Source organism: Lepisosteus oculatus, chromosome 14 (genome assembly GCF_040954835.1).
Source record: "Lepisosteus oculatus isolate fLepOcu1 chromosome 14, fLepOcu1.hap2, whole genome shotgun sequence".
In the NCBI taxonomy this organism is placed as follows: domain Eukaryota; kingdom Metazoa; phylum Chordata; class Actinopteri; order Semionotiformes; family Lepisosteidae; genus Lepisosteus; species Lepisosteus oculatus.
The window spans coordinates 7,830,198-7,839,532 of NC_090709.1; the positions used below are offsets into that span (position 1 = coordinate 7,830,198).

The 9,335-nt window shown below is 41.0% G+C and overlaps 1 long non-coding RNA gene across 1 annotated transcript; it reads left to right on the forward strand.

The window, feature by feature from the left end:
* The first annotated feature begins 429 nt into the window (after positions 1-429).
* Positions 430-1,842, forward strand: LOC138242908 (uncharacterized). The gene is made up of 4 exons (XR_011191783.1): positions 430-567; positions 874-912; positions 1,196-1,339; positions 1,626-1,842. It is a non-coding gene; the product is annotated as an uncharacterized lncRNA (long non-coding RNA).
* The last annotated feature ends 7,493 nt before the right edge of the window (positions 1,843-9,335 follow it).

Consider the following 9,335-nt stretch of genomic DNA (forward strand, 5'->3'; position numbering starts at 1 on the left):
GCTGACAGAAGCACTCCAGCCCCTCAGGAAGAGCAGCCTCAGCTGTACTGCCCAGGTGAGTTCAGTGTGTAAAACACTCAGAGACACCGCAGCCCTGAGCTGAGGAACAGTAACCATACAGCTCTCTTCTAGAGCCACTCAGTACCTCACTGATCTCTACTACAGTCACTGAGCTAAATACACTCAGTAACCTCTCTGCTCTCATCTACAGTCACAGATCTGATGACACTCAGTAACCCTTCTGTTGACTTTCAGTCCCACTGGCTCTGCGCCTGGCTGGAGGCACTAACTGCTCTGGCCGGGTGGAGCTGCGGTATGAGGGCCCCTGGGGGACAGTCTGTGACGACTCCTGGGACCTGCAGGATGCCCAGGTGGTCTGCAGACAGCTGGGCTGTGGGGACGCAGTGAGTGCAGCAGTAGAGGCCTCATTCGGACCAGGGAGTGGCGCCATCTGGCTGGACGAGGTGAACTGCAGGGGCAGTGAGGTTCACCTGTGGGACTGCTGTCACTCTGGACTGAATCAGAGTGACTGTCGACACAAGGAGGATGCAGGGGTTACCTGTACAGGTGAGGAGAGTCTTAGAACTGTAGATGAACAAAGTAGGAGATTGATGGAGAAGATACACTGTTACACATATTCTATCACTGCTTAATATCTTAAGATCATCAGTCACAAGATCGGGATGTTGTGTAGCCCTGTGTGTGTGAACAGCACTAGACTTTAATTCTGAGCAAGACACCATTCATCCTGCAATCCTACATTTGACCTCAAGGAACACATGTAAAGATTTTTATTTTATTAAGACCACTCTGGATTCAGCTTGCTATAAAACCAAAGACAAAATAATGACAGTTCTCGTATCTCTTTTACAGGTTTGTCAGAGCCAACATCCAGTCCAGCAACAGCTACAGGTGAACAGAAATCCTCCTTGTCAGTGATAACTCCTGTCTTTCTGTCTCTTCAGATTCCCAGTGTAGCTGTAATGTCTCCTCTCCTCTCTCAGGGTGAAGATCAGTGTTTTCAGATTCCCATTGTAGATCTAGTGCCTCTCTTTCCTCTACGCACCTGATCCTGAACCATCATAGCCCCATATGGGAAATGGGGGAGGACAGAACATTCCATCTGTCAAAGCGTACATGAGTCCAAGAGCACCTCTCCTGGTCCCTGTTCATCCATTGTCTCCCCCTTTCTCAGGCAGAACCAGGACAACACCCCAGACACAGCTGCTGGGAGGTCTATCTGCCTCGCCCCTGGTCCTCCTGCTGCTGGGGGCTCTGCTCTTCGTGGTGCTGGCTCTGTTAGTGGGGCAGCTGATCCAGAACAGGAAGCTGAGGAAAGGTAGGGAGGGAACTCTCCATCCACATAGTGACCTCTAGTGGTCAGTTCTGTCACTCACATGGAACTGATATTTATATAATTACCGTGAGGAATAAACCTGGTAGAGAAAACCATTTGAAGTTTAAAAAAGATTATCAACAATTACAGATGGAGATATCAGGAAATTTGCAAATCCAGAAGCATAACATTTATGTGCTCAAATGTCCAAAGAAGGTTTAGTAGTCAATGTTTGATCTTGTACTCTGCTCCCTGCATGTTAACCCTGAGTGTCTGTTTCCTCACACAGCCCTATCTAAGGGAGCACTCGCCACTTATCATGATGCCATCTATGAGAAAATAGAGTATAAACTGGCCAGAGAGGGAACCTACAGTGCCCCCAGGAGACGTGAGTGGAGAGAGTCTTCAGGTGTGATTGATCTCCACCCTCTGAGGAAGATCTGAGGACTTAAAAATTGTAGAAAATCTAACCATCCTGGTTTCTGACTGGTTTTCTCAAGAGGTGTGTTAAGGTAGATAAAGAAAATGATCACATCACTATCCCTGGGCTGCCTTATAAAAAAAGTATTTTTTAGTTTTAAACCTGTAGAGTTTACTTTCTCAACTGGTGTCAAACTAAGTGAAGAAAATCAACACAGCACGATTCTGGATCTGCCTTATAGACACAAACTCACATCCTGGCTTCTCTTCCAGTAGAGGACAGTGTGGTTGCTGTCTGACTGCAGGTAATATTGATCTGTTCTCCTGTTCACAGGGAGATTCCTCTCTGATGAGCTGCCCTCTGGATACGATGATGTGGAGGACAGTGAGGGAGACCCAGTACCAGGTGAGGGGAGGTGGAGTCAGGGGGCTCAGTGTGGGAGTGGGTGGTCTTCAGTCCAGTACTCACTCTCACCTCAAACCAGGATGCCATTTAGAGAACTTATGTAGAAAATACTGAATTATACAAATAGAACCACATGTGTTTGATACCTTATAAAGCCAGCTCTTCAGTGTTGCCTCACACTAGCCTTATCTCGGCAGATCACAGATGCTGAGCAAAACTATAGCTGGTCAATACTGGGGTAGTAAACAAGGTGCTGCTCTAATTGGTTTTGATAGAAAAGGAGACTGGGGAACAGCATGCTGTAAAAACTGCCTTTCAGATCAGATAAATCAGCGACCCTAGAGTTATGGCTTAACTATACTCCACAAAACATTTAAAATCACACTACAGTAACTTTGCAGCTCTATGGTCAAAGTAAGTCTGAGTCCGGAAGTGTAAATTCTCTGTCTCTCTGTGTGGTTCAGGAGACTCGATACCCTCTCTGAAAGAAGAGATCCCAGAGTACTATGATGATGCAGTAACTGTAGCTCAGAGCCCAGATGCATTGTCAGGTGGGTTACTTCAGTCCAGTCAAATGGGGGAAACTCTGCACCAATCTCAGTGAGTCTGACTCTCTCTTTGATCTCAGCCTCTGAATATGGAGTCTGTGTTATCCTTCACCAGTCACATGAGTCTGACTCTCTCTCTGTGATCTCAGCCCTGCACACTCAGTCTGCTCCTCTTCAGTTGCTCATAGTGTCCACATCACCAATCTCTCCAAATACAACCAACCTTTCTCTCCCCTGATGTCCTTCAACATCTTATTTTAACATTTAGGAATTGTTTGAAATATATCACTGAAGTGAATAGGATTAGAAATCAGGTTCCCTGATCTCCTGTACTTGTCTGGAGTTTTAGTTCCTTTGTGATATTCAGTTAATCGGTGTGTTCTGAGGAGCTCCAGCAGTCCGGTGCTCTAGATGGCTCAGTGCTCTGATATGTGTCACTGAATCTGTGCTCTTTGTGGTTCATGAGAGAAGATGTCCCCTGTGACAGAAGAGGCCCCAGAGTACTATGATGATGCTGTAACTGTACCTCAGAGCCCAGATGCCTTGTCAGGTGAGTTATTTCAGTCCAGTCCCATAGAGAAACCCTGTACCAATCCCAGTGAGTCTGACTCTCTCCTCTCACTGTGCACTGCACAGTACATCACACTGAGTCTGGATTTTGGGGCTCACATTACTGCTCTCTGTCCAAATATATTCATACGACAAAATCTAGGATTAATTTTAAATTTATGACAGAAATGAATAGGAGAGGAAATCAGGTTCCCTGATCACCTGTACTTAAGAGTCTGGTGTTTTAGTCATAACATGATGTTTAGTTAATCAGTGTGTTATGATGAGCTCCAGCAGTCCTGCGCTTTAGATGAAACAGTGTTTTGATGACTGATAGTGACATTGTGCTCTGTGTGCTTTAGGGGAGCTAATGTCTTCTGTGAAAGAAGAGGCTCCAGAGTACTATGATGATGCCATCACTGTGCTCCAGAGTCCAGACACTGTGTCAGGTGAATTATTATTAATAAGATTGAGTACACCCTGTACCAGCCTGCATTAACCTTTGTCGTTAGAAATTAGTCTTGACCTAATTTCACATCTGCAAATAAATACTAACTGGAAGAGAAGAGATCTCTGACAGGCCAGTCTGTGTCAGAATGACAGAGACATTACTGACCTGCTCTTCTGTTCACAGGGAGACTCCGCTTTGATGATACACAATCTGGGTACAGTCATGTGGGGGACAGTGAGGGAGACCCCGCTTCAGGTAAAGGGGGCTACAGCCAGGGGGCTCAGTGTGGGCAAGGTGGTTCAGTAATGGGGAAGGCGACTCCCAGTAATCCATGTCAGTGCCACTTTCATTCAAGATAAGGGGGCATCAGGCATTTTGGGATCAATATTCGCCAGTACAGGCTGAGAGACTGTACTGGTACAAGGTTAGACTTCATAGATCAGAGTCTCATTGAAACCCAAATACTGACATACCCAGCCAATCAGATGTTTGAGGTTGATCAGCTGCTGATCTATTATGAGAGAGTGAGGTCTGGGCAGAGCAAAGCTCTGGATTCCCCAAGACCAGGAATTCTGTTCTCTGACTGCAAAAAGAATGAGTCCAGAAAATACTGTCAAAGTATTTCTTCACTGTGGTTTTAGAGCACTGGAACTTCATAAGCATAAGTGAAATCTGCACTGAACCATCAACTCATCCTAAAAAATACAATTTGATTTAAAAAATGTCCTATTCAAGGCTTTTGACTAAATGATTGTAACAACTGTTCTGTATATTGATTTTGTAGCATCCAGGTTCATAAAGAGAGAGATTTAACTGTAGGTCGTATTCTGTTTGATTTTTAAAAAAGCGGCTACTGTATATCTCTTCTTTTGGCCTGTGTAGGTGTTCTGTAAAAGTTAAATACTTGGTGACACTTTGTAGTTTCTCTGGGTGGTTAGGAAGTAGTTGCCTAAATTTGTACAATTCATGTGTGCTGTACATTTCTTCTGTGTGTTGTTTAGTGTGAGTATTGTCATTGTTAACAAATATTTAACTCATTGTGTCTGAAATATTACTTGTTTTCCCAAAGCTGTACCAAAGAACAAAGAACTAATCTGCCTTTAACTATACCAAAAGCTTGGGTATATTCTTAGCAAAATTTTAACAATTTTTACAAGGTGGGGGCTATGATTTTTTTAATTATTAATTTATCTACTCTGTCATTTCTGATATTCACCATTTTCATAACCCCTATTTGTAATTTGTAATATTATTTCAATACCTGATTCATTTGACAAACCGTATTTCAAGTATTAATTTTGTGATACTATCTATTTCTAGCATTGTTTATAGGCAATTAATTCCTATAGATTTTAAAATTGCACATATACAATTAAAAAAAATGCATACTGTACCCGTGATTAAAAATTGATGGGTCCAATTTTAATGACTTGCTAAACCAAAAATATCAGCTTAGAGTGTCCTACCTGTCCATCAGTTGTCCACTGCCTGTCTCTTACTCTGTGTCTCTGTTTCAGGTGTCCCCCACACTGGCCCTGGAGTGGACAGGGTCCTGCCCACACTGCCCTCTGAAGAAGGAGTCTCTGCCCCTGACAGGGCTGACTACGATGATGCTGGGGACGAGTCTCAGGGAGAGGATGGGTGCTGTGAGACTGACAGGGCTGTCTGGGAGAAGCTCCTCCTGCAGGTCTAGACACAGAAGAGCTCCACCAACAGAGTCACGCAGTCTTACAGCAGCTCTGAGCACTGAGACTGTCTGACACTGTCTGTGACCTGAGTCCACTTCACTCCACTGTTTCCACACTGACACTGTCTGTGACCTGAGTCCACTTCACTCCACTGTTTCCACACTGACACTGTCTGTGACCTGAGTTCACTTCACTCCACTGTTTCCACATTCAGACTGTGACCTGAGTCCACTTCATTCCACTGTTTCCACACTGTCCTCGGTGTCTGTGTCTACAGCACCTGCAGCTTGTGTTTTAGAAAAGGGAGGCTTGAACATCCCATTTCTGCTCAGTCTTTCTTCTTTTTATATTTTGATGTTTTAGAAATTAGAAATAAAACCATTCATTGATGTTCAATTCTGAATGTACCACTTTTGATGGTAACATTTTTTTTATAAATGTTATTAAAAAGATGTTTTGCAATAAACTTTTTAAACCCATTTTTATCTGCGTGTTATTTCTAATGTATGATATTAAAAGTATCAATAAAAAATTAAGGAGCCCTTGGCCACTCACAATGATAATATCCACCTCACAGGAAGAGGAAATGTAAATGTTTATCAACTTAGTCATATAAATTGATCTACACAAAGGACACTGTAGACAAAACCAGACACAACATGAGACAACCTGGTATTAAAATTTCCCTACAAGAAGGCACAGAATCCCAAAATCTAAAACTTCAGAAATGTTATAACTACAGACATCTACTAAAGCATCTGGATTTAAATGACAGGAACACAGGAGACTTAAAAGTTTGCTCAAACAATACACACTTTGATAGGTGTGACAAACTGACATTACAAAACTCATGATCATGAAAAAACGAGCCTTTTAAGCTCACTTCCTAAAATAATATCAGAATGTTTTAGGAGTTTAGGAGGAAACTGGAGCACCTGGAGGAAACTTATGCAAACATGGGGGACAACTTACAAACTCCACACAGATAGCGCACAGGGCAGGAATGAAACACAGAGCTCCAGCACTGCATGGTAGCAATGTTAACCATGGTGCCACCTGTAAAATAAATATAATTTGTGAAACACTAAGAGATTGTGTAAAACAATATTCTATATACTTTCACTCTGGATCTTTAACAATGTATTAAACCTTTTATGTTAGGTTGCCTGGTTTTGGGGAATTTTCCAAATTAAATGAAATTAGCAATTATTAACAGAATGTATTTCTACATATCAACACTATAATAAAATATGCAAAATATTATTGAATGATTTGAGTTCTATAATACTGATACAGTAATTGTGTTTGAAATGGTGTTTTCAGTCCTGTTACTGTTATTTACAGATGTTTTTAGCACCAAAACCAGACAATAACAGTTCAGTCTTTCCCACTTCAATCTGCATCTCTCCACTATATTCTCACCAGTGAGGAAGTTAAAGACTGGCTTCATACAAGTCACCCCACTGACCTGACATCTCCAGTTTTGTGTCCATTTCTTCTTTTATTGTTCCAGTCACTTCACAATAAAGCAACTCAGACCACTTGTATCCGCTTCCAGGAAGTAAGGACACGTATTTGCAAGAGTTTCAATTCTTAGTAAAAGCTCTAAAACACCTTCTATGCCGCACAGTGAGCAATCATGCCCTCTTCCTAGGAGGATAGAAAAATAGATAGAAAATCAATTACTAAAACCATTTTGTCCACTTCCAGAGAGCCCACACACTTAATTGGGAGGGTTTCAATTCAGAGTAGGAAAAAAAAATCTCTAAATTAAATGTTTATGCTGCACAGAGAGCACTTTCTTTTGTATGGCCAGTTAGCTCAGTTGGTTAGAGTGTGGTGCTAATAACACCAAGATTGCTTGTTCCTATATGGGCGAGGAGAGCTCCTTCTCTTCTGCCAAAACCCTTTGATCTTTCTTTCCATGGTGAAATATGATGCAAAGATACCACTTACTATAGATAGATGAGTGTGTTGCAGGTGAAGAGGAAAGTGCTAAAATATTTAAAATCTCATATGTGAAGAAAAGATAGAGTGTCACTATTTGCATAAGTGAGGCTTTTAAATAATCTTTTGGAAAGACACTCAAATCCAGCCTATTACGTCTCAGGACCAGATGATTGGCTCAATACCCAGGTGAAGATAGTCAATCAGAGAACTTAGATATAAAAAGTGTGTCTGAGTGGAAGTTTATTAGTCTTTTAAGACAGGAATTTGGGTCTCAAGTCCTTTATGGGGTGGGGTGTGTCTCACTTCTGTGCTCAAATCCCAAGATTACACTCAAAGTGAGGATGAAGTGTGTTGCGGCAAATGTGATGTCAGATCAACTGCTTTTCCAGAAGCCAATGTGATATAAATTAAAGTTTTCATTTGACCGAGGATCATCGTGTGCTGAAATTGGTCCTGGAGAAGTGCATACTGTATGGCAGAAGGTTTGTACTGTTTATAATAATAATAATAATAATAATAATAATAATAATAATTGCTTACACTTATATAGCGCTTTTTCTGGACACTCCACTCAAAGCGCTTTACAAGTAATGGGGATCCCCTCCACCACCACCAATGTGCAGCATCCACCTGGATATACTGTGTCAGAGTGGCCAATAGCTCCCTGTTGTTATTACAATATTTTAGATAACTAAATATTTCTTGTGCATCACTGTTCTTATAGTAGTAAAAAGTAGACGTTTTGCTATGAGAAGCTGGAATGGGTTCATGGAATGACAGTGTGACAAGCCTTGGAAAAAGTTGTGTTCCCATCTTCAAGCAATCAAATCCTATGATTAAATGATGTTCCAGCAAAAGTGCTCTGTTTTACTAAGTCATTATTTCTATGTCTTGTAGAGAAATAGGTGTTTCTATCGGTTCAGGTATAGAACACAAACACCCATTGTAAGCAATTGAGCATTCATAATCCTGAATTTTAAACCCACGGAATATTTATACTTTGTATTAGTATTTGTGAATATTAGAGCTTTTAAAAAAATGTTTTAACAAATTGTGTGAGCATTTTCTGTTACATCACTTTATTGTTTTGTGCATTCTGCTGACTTTTGAAAATATATATTTTTATAAAAATATTGTTGTCTTTTGAATGTATTTCTAAATGATTGTTTTTAATATAAATTGCATAAAACACAAACAACACCCATGATAAGAATTTAATAATTGATCATTCATTTTAAACTTTTTGACCTTATTAAATTATGCTAAGATTTTTTAACATACTGTTAGTATATCACTTTTTATCAAGTGTGCTTTAAATCTTTCGCTACACCATTGATATTCAGTTACACCTATTTAAAGGTATGTTGTACAAAAATATTAACCGTTTTATTAATTTTTGCACGTTACTAAGATTTCCAACATACTGTACACATGCTGTCTCATTCCTGCGTAGAAACGGCTGTGATCTCAGAAAACCGGAAAATCCTGACATTGTACTTCAACTGACTCTCAGTAAGCGCTCCGGGTGCCACCTAGCTCTCTAGCGTGCTGTAGCGACAGAAATTACACTTTGCCTGCGTTATGCACGAAATGACGAGGCTGCATGCTCCCGTATGGTCTAGCGGTTAGTGTTCTTCAATTTCAGCAGGGTGACCCGGGTAATACTTTATTATTATTTGAAATTTATTTCTTGTATTGCCTGCTGCCTCTTGGTATTTTGCCAGTATCGGACACAGAAAACACAATGAGGACCTTCCCACGTTATATGCGTATCTGTTACTGTGTGAAAGAATTAAGCGCTTTTGATAACAACCATTAATTTCAATGACTACTGACATTTGCTCTGTTTTGAATAGTCAACACACCACACCGTGAGAGACACTAGAATCCTGATCACCACATAATTATAAGACAGCTACCTCTTCAAAGTGACGACAGCAGAACCAATCAGGCGTCGGCGTCTGACTAACTCAATCGGTAGAGCCTG